The sequence below is a fragment of the Eptesicus fuscus genome, chromosome 16 (genome assembly GCF_027574615.1).
Source record: "Eptesicus fuscus isolate TK198812 chromosome 16, DD_ASM_mEF_20220401, whole genome shotgun sequence".
Classification (NCBI taxonomy): domain Eukaryota; kingdom Metazoa; phylum Chordata; class Mammalia; order Chiroptera; family Vespertilionidae; genus Eptesicus; species Eptesicus fuscus.
Genome location: NC_072488.1, coordinates 6,646,572 through 6,659,591, shown reverse-complemented (window position 1 = coordinate 6,659,591; position 13,020 = coordinate 6,646,572). Strand labels below are relative to the sequence as shown.

The following is a 13,020-nucleotide window of genomic DNA, read 5'->3' as shown; positions in this document are numbered from 1 at the left end:
ACAGGTGCCATACATATAAAGCTCTCGCTGGCGCTAATTTGAATGTTGCATTTGGTGGGAAAGTTCTTTTCAGAGGGGATTTTTGTGTTGCCATGCTATACGATTGGCCATAGTACAAATAAGTTTTAAAGTACTGTAGTGTTTGGGGATGTTTCAGACAGTTGTCTCTTAAAACAAATATGAGATCAGAGGATTCTGCTTATAGTGAATGGTTAGTAAAACTTGGAGATGGCAAACTTGATAGCAATTTTCATTTAGGAATGGATATTATTGAAATTCCCCATGAAATGATTTTTAATGGATCTATTATTTAAGCCATCTTTGGAAATAGTATATCTATAGATAATATTAAAAATATATCTAAACATGCAATTCTTTGTTCAAAAAATGAGCACGTTCAAAAATTAAATGAAGAAATTTTGGATATACTTGATGGAGATTTTCACGCCTATTTGAGTGGTGATTCCATTGACTCAACAGATGATGCTGAAAAGGAAAATTTTCCTATTGAATTTCTTAATAGTATTACTCCTTCTGGAATGCCGTGTCATAAATTAAAATTGAAAGTGGGTGCAATCATCATGCTATTGAGAAATCTTAACAGTAAATGGGGTCTATGTAATGGTACCAGATTTATTATCAAAAGATTGCAACCTAACATTATCAAAGCTGAAATATTAACAGGATCTGCAGAGGGAGAGATTGTTTTGATTCCAAGAATTGATTTGTCCCCATCTGACACTGGCCACCCATTTAAATTAATTCGAAGATATTTTCCTGTTATGCCAGCATTTGTGATGACTATTAATAAATCACAAGGACAAACTCTAGACAGAGTAGGGATATTCCTACCTGAACCCATTTTTGGACATGGTCAGTTATATGTTGCTTTCTCTCTCGCTTTTTTTTAAAGAATTTTTAAAAAATATTTTATTGATTTTTTTAACAGAGAAGAAGGGAGAGGGATAGATAGTTAGGAACATCGATGAGAGAGAAATATCGATCAGCTGCCTCCTGCACACCTCCTACGGGGGATGTGCCCGCAACCAAGGTACATGCCCTTGACCAAAATCGAATCTGGAATCTTTCAGTCCACAGGGCGATGCTCTATCCACTGAGCCAAACCAGTTACGGCTGTTGCTTTCTCTTGAGTTCAAAGAGCATGTTACGTTAAAGTTAAAGCTGTAAATACTTTATCTCAAGGGAAATTAGTCAAGCACTCTGAAAGTGTTTTTACTCTTAATGTGGTATACAGGAAGATATTAGAATAAGTTTAATCACTTTATCAATCATTATTTGCATCACTGTTGTTTTTATATTACGAGTTTGTTATTGTTATATCAGTTTGTTATTGTTTACTTATTAATAAATTTATGTATTATTTTCATATACATTGTACTCATTTCCTTTTATCTCTCACACTTTTATTATAGAGAAAGGGCAAATAGCAATATTAAAATATTTCATCTAATTAATTCCCTTTCAATGTGCACGAATTTCGTGCACCGGGCTACTAGTATGTTATATATTTAATGCAATATATATGCACATATTCCTACCATTGTTTCCAGTAGTTGTTTTAACCCTGGTACCTAGCCCTCTGTGGTGAGTAAGCATATGAATAAAGGTGATTATGAGTAGGTGGAAGAAAGACTGTTTCCTTTGGAAGGAGGTAGAAGTTCTGAGTGTGAAGAAGCTTCTGTTCTTGACAGTATCAAGACACCTTTGAGAGTTCTGCAAAGGGCATGGCAAACAATGCCTGCTTTGTGCCACTTGTGTACAGAAAATATAACTCAGTGTCTATCTACTTTAATATTTCCCTATGGGCCACATTGCAATGACTAATAAGAAAAAAATCAAACATGTTTTAATTAATAGTGCAGTTCTAGTATAATAACCCCATTAAAAAAATAGGATGGATTCTGTATTCAGATACCTTAAGGTCACATTTAACAGCTATGAGACCTTGGTCAAAAATAACCTTTCTGAGGCACATTCTCTTGATCTACAGAGTAAGGATGAAATACCTAATTAATGGGAATTGTGATACTTGCAGGAGTTCCTACAAAATGCCCCTCCAATGTGTAAGAGGCTCACCAGGGCATAGTAATTGTGGTGACTGTGTCAACAAAACAACTACCTTTAAAATAAATAACAGCCCCCACTTTTTCTTTTCCCAACCAATCCCTGAGGTGTAGGGGCTTGGCAAACCTATCACTTCACCCTCTTGTCCCATTTCCACTTCTTTTTAAGAGAACGGTTACTGAACGAACCATACCAGATGGCCTCCTGCTGTTTGGGCGATATTCACCAGCGGGCAGTGCAGAGTGTATCAAAATTTTCTTTCTCCTCCAGTCACGTGGCCAGGTCAGTGAGAGGCTGGAGGTCTTCGATTTCTTCTCTTCTTCTTATCCTCAGGGTGGATGTTGGAACCCACGATCCCTCTCTATCACTTAGGAATTAGGTCCAGGATACTTACCGGCCTGAAGACGAGAGGTTACTTTTTATGATAGAGCTGTTGTTTTATGGTAGAGTACTTTTCCTTTGTTTGTTGTTTGGTGTCATAAAAGATTGTGTTTGTCTCTGAAATGTCTCCAGGTTAACTTTATTTCTTTTTCCATGCAGTACATTCTTTATTTATAACTTGCTTTTCCTGCACCGCGGATGCAGCCCAAGGATGTTAAGATTCAAAGATGAGATAGTCAGTTTAGAGTTTGGGGTCTGGGTTGGGATCTGATAATCTGCCATGTCCCCCAGACACGTCGCCAGAAAGTTCTGTATTTGTTTATTTGGCGTTGACCAAGCAAATAATAACGTGTACTTTAACTTCCCATTTTGCTGTTGTCCCTTGTTTTTATAATGCCGTTAGGGACTTTATAAGAAGGAACTGGGAGATTAGGGGAAGATTCAAATGTTCCTGGCCTCCACCCCCAGGGCAATACCATCTAACATGTCCAGAATTTCAGGCCTCTTGCTAAAACATCACTTTCCCTCTGAGAAGACGGCATCTCAGTGTTTTCTTGATTTGAAGGATATACACAATTCTGAACCTTTTCTTCATTTACTTTCTGATACAGATACACGTTGAATGATAAGGTAACACAGACACCGTTAGGCAGCTCTCCTGTGTGGTGTGACATTCCAAGGCAAAGAGGTTCAAACTGCAAAAAGTGACGTCCAGATCAGGCTCTCAGAGTGATGACAGGGCAGGGATGTGTCTCGTGTGGCCCACTTGGAGTGGCACAAGCAGGTTTCTGGTTCCACATGCTCGAATTCATGCGTGAAGGTAATTCCCATCATAGAGAAAAGAGAAGAGACATTCCCTGGAAGTGTGGAGAGAAGGGATTATGGGTAAATCACTACCCGCTGTTGGTAAGTTGGATGGTAGCCATGGCTCCTCTTGTTTAGGCAGGTGGGCCTGATATGAGACTCTTGTTGGCACAGCCCAGGGCAGAGACTTCAGTCCTGCCTGGCACTGGACAGGGCTCCCTCAGCAAATGTCCCCATTGCCTTTGCACCACAGGCACCAGCCTGACTCAGCAGCTCAGGGAAGCAGATGAGGCAAGTCACAGTAAGACCTGGGGCTTCTGATGTGAAAATCCCAACTTTCTGCAAATTCTAAAGAATCTTCTCTAATTAAATACAGTTAGCCAGATAAGTCAAACAAGAGTGTGGATTTTCCAATCACTGGTTTATCTGGGCTCTTATCTTTATCTTTTTTCTCTACAGCTGACAACTTTGATCAGTTTTACAGATTTTAGAGTTTTCTTAGAAGCTAAAAGTAAAAAGATGGCACAAGTTTAAGGATAATTCATTGTAAACCTTAGTAATTTATCAGGGAAAGGAAGAAACAACTGACAGTCTTTAATGGAATTGGAGACTATTAGGTTCTTCACTTAATTCTTCCTTCTCCTCAGAGCTCTTTGTTGAAAAGAGCTCTTTTTGCTGACAGTTATATAGAAGCTTATCTTTCTCCTTCATCCGCATCCTGAAAGAAGGGACCACATTGATCCTTAATGTATCTCTGGTGCCTATCCTATGCTCTCACACTTTTCAAGCCATGAACAAATATTTGAGAAAGAATATAGGAATGAAATGACCTATTGACAGACTGAGTGTGGTTTCTCAATCCTTGGTTAACTATTTAAAATATGTTTGGCTCTGAAGCACTCAAATTGGTTGCCTACTTATCACAGGTGTATTCTTGGTTCCCTACTGTTTAATTACATCTGTTTTCTCCTTCACCCTCCATCCATCCATTCCAGTTGTGTGCACCCGTTTGTCAACCACCTCAGCTAGAATAACAGCATTGGTTTAGATGATCTCTGTCTGTTATTACCAATAAATCTGGAATCTCAGTAGCTTAACAAATCAAAAGTTTGTTTCTTGCTCGTTTGTACATGCACACACAAGCACACACACTTTGGAGGGACTATCTCCCTGTCTCTGTCTCTTTACGTACATACTTACAGACAGCAAGGTAGAGACAGAATCACATAAAGACATGTAGAGAAGACACATGAATGAGAGAAAGTGAATGGAAGCATACACATTAAAAGATAAAAAGTGGTCAATTCTGGATGCTAGAATTATAGGTAGCTTGTATTTTCTTATTTACATTTTTTTTTTTTGCATTTCCAACTTTTCTAAAACAATTAGATCCTAAGAAAATATACAAAATTAGTTTTTGTGTTTTTTTAAAAGAGCAAGGAAATGTAATACAGAGGAGGCTATGGTGACTTGGTGAGAAGATGGGTTCCAGTGAGCAATGGAATCTAATCAAAGGAAAAGCAATGGAAAGAAAAAAGAAGCAAGGTAGCTATAGGGACACAATCAATTAATTTCCTTCCTCTCTGAAAACTTTGATGAGTATTTTGATGGCCCTTTTGTCTCTGGCTAAAAGTCTCCTAAATGGACAATATATTCTGTGATTTCACAGGAAATGGAAAGTCCAGAGATTGCAGCTTTGGCAGCCACTGAAGGACCAGTGTGGTGGGGAGCCCAGACGACAGGTCAGCTGAGGTGGGTGCAGAGTTTTCTTGGTCACTTCTGTGCCTCAGGGCAAGTGGGGGCAGCCTGAGAGGTCACCGATGTCTGTGGGTGAGATGAAAGTGTTTCTGACAGCAAATCCATCTCAGATATGACATGCAGACTTCAACATGTGAGTTTATGGTTGGTGTACATGCCCCAAAATAGAACTGCTATTTAATTTTCTCACTGTAATTTCATTTTAAGAGTGATGACCATGTAATTTAGATGTTTCTAGACCCGCAGAGGGAAACTCTCTCCCATCCATATGTGTTTATAGAATGTTTCAAACGCCTGGTAGTCTTCATAAAAGTCAAGTTCTTTATGAATTGCCACTCTTGTTTTCTGATTTCTTTTCTAACTGGTACTTTCTTTCCACAACTGCTTCTGAAAGAACCCGTTCTTCTCTTTCAGAGATGTCTCCTTCCAGTGTCACCACTTCTGTTCTCTTCAAACTTATTCTTTTCTCCAATGCCATTGCTGTTCCCACCAGCAAACATTTTACAGTCCTACCCCGTAGTCAGGCATGCCTGGCCTCTGTAATGCAGAAAGCACGATACAGAGACTCAGCTCCCACGGGCTGAGGATCTGAATTTGACCATCGAGATGATGTCCTGAAACATGACTAGTTATGAAACATGTCTCTCACAGTTTTATGGAAAGTGTTTTGGGGGATTTAACCATCATTTAGAATAGTAAAATTACAAGCTTATTTCTCCTTTAGAAACAGATGGTTTAATCTAAATATAAAACTACATGTCATTCTTAGTGTGTATTCTAAATATTCTAAAAAATGGTGGGGCTCAGTTGTTTGAGCGAAGTCGCTGGTTCCATCCTCAGTCAGGTCACATGCACAAGTTGTGGGTTTGATTCCCAGCTGGGGTGCGTATAGGGAGGCAACCAATTGATGTTTCTCTCTCATTGATGTTTCTCTCTCTGTGTGTGTCTCCCTTCCTCTCTCTTAAATCAATAAAAATATTTTAAAATATTATTAAATTAAAAAGAGAATAATAAAAGAAGAATGTAAGCAAGGAATACATTTTAGAGAAAAATTTAACTTCACTAATAACCAAAGAAAATTTAAAACAAACACTTTGCCTTTTAAAAAATTAGAATTAATTCTATTTCCCTCTAAAAGAAATCCAGATTCATTGGAGAAATGACCAAACCCAGATTGAGGGCAGGATAACTATGAGAACAAATCTGGAATACTTTTGGTGGGAAATCCAGAATATAAGGGCTAAAAAAAAAAAAATAGCGATGGAGATATTTTCAGTTAACTTAGAAGCAAGCTTTTGAGGAATTCCCTTAACCCAAATCAGAGACAATTTCAGAATCAAAACAAATAATGATTGTGATGTATTTGCTAATAATGCATTAGTTGATCATCAAATATATGTTAATTGCAGTTTTTATTCATGTTGAAAAACACTTGTGCTATATTATGTATAAAAATAAGCCAATACAAAATTTTATATAATTTTAATACAAATTATATAAAATATCATTTTCATGATAAAACATGACATTCATCAAAACATGAATAATAGTTATCCATGGCTGTGACTTATGAGTTCCCATTATCATTTTCTTTATATTTTTTAATGTTTCCCACTTTTTTTCTATAAACAAAGGAGAAGCAGGGGGGGGGGGAGAAGAGCTGAAGCCCAAGGGGCCCCCACTAGCATATGGTTATTGGTAGGACCTCTCTGTCTCATTGTCTTCTTCATATTTTGTGTGAGGGATTTTGAATGGTTCACTCCAACTCTCCCTCCTGAAGGGAAGGCAGAACATGCAGCTCCTGGGATGAGAGGTCAAGGTAGGCAGCTACGTATAGAAAATAGCTTTAAAGTCTCAGCCTATCTGCAAAATGAATATGGATTTATTTCTCACTCAATTCTATAGAATGAGGTATTGGTCTTAATCCTATCTAATAGTAGAAAAATATGCAAATTGACCATACCTCCAACACACCCACAAGCCACGCCCACCATCCAATCAGAGCAAGTATGCAAATTAACCCAAACCAAGATGGCTACAGCCACAGAGAGCAAGGTTTCCTAGGTAACAGAGGAAGTCAAGCTTTCTGCCAGCCGTTGCAGGCCTAAGCCTCCACTCAAGCTACAAAGTTTCAATTATAGAAGGTAAACAAATTCAAACAAATGGAGGCAGAATGGAGCTTGAGAGAGCAGGCCAGGGTTGCCACTGGCAACAGGGAAAGCAAAGCTTTCCACAGAACCTGGCTGGGCCCACCCGCTTAAGGCAACAGAGTTTCAATTATAACCCCAACACAAATGGCTGCAGGCCTCGGAGGGAGCCCCAGGCTTGGCTCTGCTCCAGGCTACAAAGTTTGAATTGTAGAAGGAAAATAAATTCCAGATACCAGGGCCTCTGCTTGCGTTGCCAGGGGGCATGGCCCGCCTGCAAACCACCACAGGCCCCTCGCTCAGGCTGCCCCACGCCCCAAGGGAACCCCACCCTGATCAGGGACACCCTTCACGGCAAACCAGCTGGCCCCCACCCCTGTACCAGGCCTCTGTCCTATCTAATAAAAGAGTACTATGCAGATTGATCATCACTGCAACACACAATATAGCTGCCCCCATGTGGTCAGAGATCCTGCCCCCATGTGGACACAGGATGGCCACCACAAGATGGCCAGCATGAGAGGGCAGTTGGGAGGCACCTGGCCTGCAAGGGAGGGCAAGTTGAGAGGGACCAAGCCTGCAAGGGAGGGCAGTTGGAGGTGATCAACCCTGCAGGAGAGGGCAGTTAGGGGTGACCAGGCCAGCAGAGGAGGGAAGTTGGGGGCAAACAGGCTGGCAGCAGAGTGGTTAGGGGGTGATCAGGCTGGCAGGCAGAAGCGGTTAGGGGCAATCAGGAAAGCAGGCAGGCGAGCAGTTGGGAGCCAGCAATCCTGGATTGTGAGAGGGATGTCCGACTGCCCATTTAGGCCCGATCCTTGGGCCTAAATGGGCAGTCGGACATCCCTTGAGGGGTCCCATATTGGAGAGGGTACAGGCTGGGCTGAGGGACAACCCCCCTCAGTGCACGAATTTTGTGCACCGGGCCTCTAGTATAAGAATAATACTGTTGGCCCTAACTGGTTTGGCTCAGTGGATAGAGCATTGACCTGCAGACTGAAAGGTCACAGGTTCGGTTCTGGTCAAGAACATGTACCTTGGTTGTGGGCACATCCCCAGTAAGAGGTGTGCAGGAGGCAGCTGATCAATGTTTCTCTCTCATTGATGTTTCTAACTCTCTATCCCGCTCCCTTCCTCTCTGTAAAAAATCAATAAAATATATTTAAAGAGAAAAAAAGAATAATACTGTTGTATGGACCCTGGGAGTAGACCATTTTAAGAAATAAAGATCTCAAGGGATTTCCAAGTTAATATTCCAAGAGCCTCCCTCTAAACCCAGCTGGTAAAAAGATGAAGTGGTCTTCAAATAAATGGAGGTAGGGCCTGCAATTGCATGAATTTCTTCCCACCTTGAAAGACTTCATTACAAACTGAAATAGAGGAAGAAGTGAAGTATTTACACTTTAAGTAGAAAGGAGTCATCTAGGGCAGTGGTCGGCAAACTCATTAGTCAACAGAGCCAAATATCAACAGTACAACGATTGAAATTTCTTTTGAGAGCCAAATTTTTTAAACTTAAACTTCTAATGCCACTTCTCCAAAATAGATTTGCCCAGGCCGTGGTATTTTGTGGAAGAGCCACACTCAAGGGGCCAAAGAGCTGCATGTGGCTCGTGAGCCGCAGTTTGCCGACCACTGATCTAGGGGAAGCAATCCCATAGGGTTAGTATGTAAAAAGGAAGATGCTACTGGGCGCATGCAGGAAATACAGAGTCTTTCAAGCAAGGAAACAACCCTGTTTGAACATAGTAAGATGTTCCTGGAGGCTGGAGGTCACATGACAAACTGGATCCTGCTTAATAACCTATTTGGATCTTCAGCAGATGTTTACAAAAGTCCTCCTGTGAATCTCAGATGAAAAGAAGTTCTGCTAGTTTCCAAAGTGCATGGGAGGAGATGATGGACTGGTAGGAAAACAAAGCCTAGAAGAGTGTCTTTAACTGTGCACTGTGAGATTTACTGGGGCCCGGCGGGGGTCAGGCTGGAGGTCCTCCCTGTTCACAATCTATAAAAAATGGTATAGACTGGTTAATTCTGCTGACAACACAGAGCTGAGGGAGGCTTAGCCATTCAACAAAAAGTCAGCAAAATTCACAAGTGTTTGGGCTATTCCCTTGCCCTGAAAATTCTCGGAAATTAGTCGATTCCAGTTCATCAACACTCACATTTGGGGGAGAATGTATGGCCTACAAAGTAAGTGTAGAAGATTCACCAAAAGTTGTTTTTGGCACAGGAAGGAAGATTACATTAGTGTAACTTGAATTCCTGGATTGCTTTGGACAAAGCCAAGATCTGGGACTCAACTCTAGATAAGGCAAGCTTCCCAGCCTCCTATTTTAGTCATGTCAGAAGGAAAGTGTGGCAGTCTGGAACAGTGCTCACGCATTTTTAATGGGATGGAGTACTTGCCACCTGGATTTGAATGATAGCATTCTCTACTAAACTATATTGTTGCACTGCTTAAACAAAGCTAGAAGGGTGAGGTTCCAAAGAAGATATATTAGTGGGGGTTAGAATGCTTTATAAGATGAAGAATCCCAGGGTCTGGCTTGTAGGGAATTGTTTAGATGGGGAGGATGGTCGATTCAATTAGTGAGGTTCTAAGATTGTGGTTGAAATCACCGCTGCATTTTAGGATTTAAGATGAAGAGTAAGGTGCTCTGCCACATTATGAATTAGGTGCTAAATATGAGGGGATGACTTATATAGAGGCTGGCAGATGACAGACACACAGATGAGAGCATGCTAGTGACCTGAGTCTCAAATGAGGAGAGTTTTCTTAGGGAGGGTAGGAAAGCAGTGTTCTTAGGGAGGGTAGGAAAGAGTTTTCTTAGGGAGGGTAGGAAGCTGTCATGCAGGTCTATGAAAATTCATCTCTGCCTTCTAGAACCTGTAACTAGGGGTCTCATGGACACAAACAGCCCCAATCACCAGAAGTCTCCAGGGTTTCCAAGACCCTGGTGAGGAACAGCACTTTCTGGGGAGTTTGAGGGGGAACACAGGATACAATGGAGAGGCCCTTCTTGGGAACTCAATGGAAGCATTGGGAGCTGGTTAGTGAAAGGATGCATCTCAAGGACTAGGGCAAGGGCCCCATTTTGTACAGATAACAATTCAAAAGAGACTGCAACTCTGAGTGTTCATGGACGACACCAGGAGTTAGACTCAGTGGTTCTCAACCTTTTTAATGTCGCGACCAGAGGTTGAGAACCACTAGCAGGGTCGCCTAAGACCATCGGAAAACACAGATATTTACATTACGATTCATAACAGTAGCAAAATGACAGTTATGAAGTAGCAATGAAAATAATGTTATGGTTGGGGGTCACCACAACATGAGGAACTGTATTAAAGGGTCGCGGCTTTAAAAAGGTTGAGAACCACTGAGTTAGAGAAACAGAACCACTCAAGCCAGAAGGAAACAACTGAGTTTAGAGAAATCTAGCAAAATATTTTTTAGGAGATAACAATGTTAGTGCTCTACAAATCTGAGAAATGGGATTTCCATTCCCGAAGAGGTAAATTCCTAAATATGTTCTCCTTTAGCTTGTCTAATCCTCCTGTGAATTGGTCTTGCCATATGAACATTGCTTTCTCCTCAAATCAAAGTGAAGGAGATTCACTCCAGTGACTTGAACACAAGCCTTAAGCAATTCAGGGAATGAACACCATTTTGTAAAAGTGCTCTTCCTTTTCAAGCCATCCTGGGTTCTGACAACATGTGCAGGATGACAGCAAGGAAGTTGTAGCACTTGGAAGGCCTCAGAGAGGGGGAAGGAGCTGACTCCAAGAGCAAAGAGTTGAATGATTGTCAGGCGGGGGGCCAAGGAAAAGGGGAGCAATTCTGCCAATTCTCCACTCCCCCTCCAAGCGCTCCAACTTCCCATCCACTGCCAAGACACATTTTATTTTTCTGACATGAAATATGTATATAATTCTAGCCTGATTTTTTAAAGCACAAGAGGGTTGATTCTGTTTATGCCTCCTTCTAACTCCCACCCAGTACAAACATTGGCTTCCAGCCTGGTGGTGACGACAGGATCTAACAAAACAGAATCCCAGAGCCAGTGAGTAGATGGCTAAGTAAATATGCCCCAAACACTGACATTTTTCACAGGGTAGGTGTGGTGGTGGAGGACTTGGACAGGGAGGCACAGGCAAGATAACTGGGTGGGAAAACAACAGCAGACACTTAATGACTGAGTTTTTGTTTGGATGCTAATGCTCTTTGTCCCTTCTCTGCCTGGGACTTCAGGTATCATCTTCTGGATTTAGATCCTGGTGGTTGAAGCAGGGAGTGAGTAGCTCCACAGAAGTGAATCTGTTTCAGTATGTGCCCAAAATATATAGCTTGGCATCATCATGAATGAATATGATTCACATGAGAAAGGGGGACTTCCCGTAAATGGAAGGAATTGGGCAATTGGAAATACATGAGTCCATGAATTATTGGACTAACATTATTGAGCACTTGTGGTGTGGCAAGGAGCATCCATTTGATAATGGGAGCCACTACGCTATGCACCTTGTAGCTGTTATTTCATTTAATCCCCATGTGGCTACATGTCAGCTATGGGAAGAACATTCAAAAACATCACTCCCATTGCAGTAGGCAGGGATCCATGGCAGCAAAGATCTCGTATCATTTCTTATTTATTAAGGTTCCTGAGAAACCATTACATTTCATCCTTCTTTTCAATATTTCTATGAACAGAATGGCTCTATTTTCCAATGTTGTGTTCATTCCCAGCTCCTACCTCATAACATGTACATTTGTATTATATTCATTTTGAATTAATAAATACATGCTCATGAATGAAGGACTCACTTTCCCTATAGCTTGATTCTGAGAAACACAAAAAGAAAAATGCATGAATTCAGCTTAATTTCTGATAATTGTTCTACAGTTGTCCATCAAAGAGCCATACAGAGGACGCTTTCCCCAAACCAAAGCAAGATGTGGCTGCTTGCTCCATTGCTCCTTTACTGCCAAGTATCAGAATGCAACAGGGGCCATTTTTGTTGCTGCAATCAGTTCTAGAGTAGAAAACAACACCAGCCCCTCAGTGGCCCAGGCTAGATCTTGTCTAAGGAGATAGTTGGCATTTGTAGAGCTACAGGGGCTGAAGTATGTGGGTCACCTTGGGATGAATCAAGTTGAAACAGATTTCCTAACTTTAAAATCATTGGACTTTCCTATTTGATTATTTGTTCTAAAACTAGATAACATAAAAAAAATAAATCTTCTAAAAGATGCTTGAAAGTTTGTTCTGGATCTCTCTTTCCCTCCTCTCTCTTAATCCGTAACTCTCTCTATTAATGTTCCTGTATGTCAGAGTAGAGGCCTCAAATATCTTGTCTTAGTACTTGATTGCCCAAGGTGATTTCAAAATCTGAAAAGAATCTGCATTAGTCATTAGAAGAATCAATGTTGAAGAAATATGCACATGTGGGGATACACCTTCCACTTGAGTTCTTTTCAATTAGACAGTATTATTCTTAGTAAAATTGGCTGGATTAATTTTGAGCACTTTTAATTTTTGTTTTTGTCACCATGCCTACAGAATATACAGCCTTCCCACTGGACTCCTCCCTGTGTATTCTCCTCCTCAATTTTTGGCTTCTCTTCTGTTTATGGTAAGCCAACCGAGCTCATCACTACACACTCTTCCTTCTCCAACTGCTGTTGGGTTCTTCGCTAGGCCCCTGACTGCAAGCGGGACAGTTACTTAGCAGGACTCTCACTAAGTGAAGGTGGTATCTCAACAGCAAAAGCGCTCTTCTCAGATAGAACAAAAGGAGTATCTTGTATCCTTCTCAGCCAACAAGGGAGATTTCTGAGAATTTA

General features: G+C 41.1%; 1 long non-coding RNA gene across 1 annotated transcript; it reads left to right on the top strand.

Annotated features, from left to right (window-relative positions):
* The first annotated feature begins 4,766 nt into the window (after positions 1-4,766).
* LOC129151868 (uncharacterized) lies at positions 4,767-12,788 on the top strand. Its single transcript, XR_008558575.1, has 3 exons — positions 4,767-4,815; positions 4,940-5,022; positions 12,737-12,788. It is a non-coding gene; the product is annotated as an uncharacterized LOC129151868 (long non-coding RNA).
* Positions 12,789-13,020: the final 232 nt, after the last annotated feature.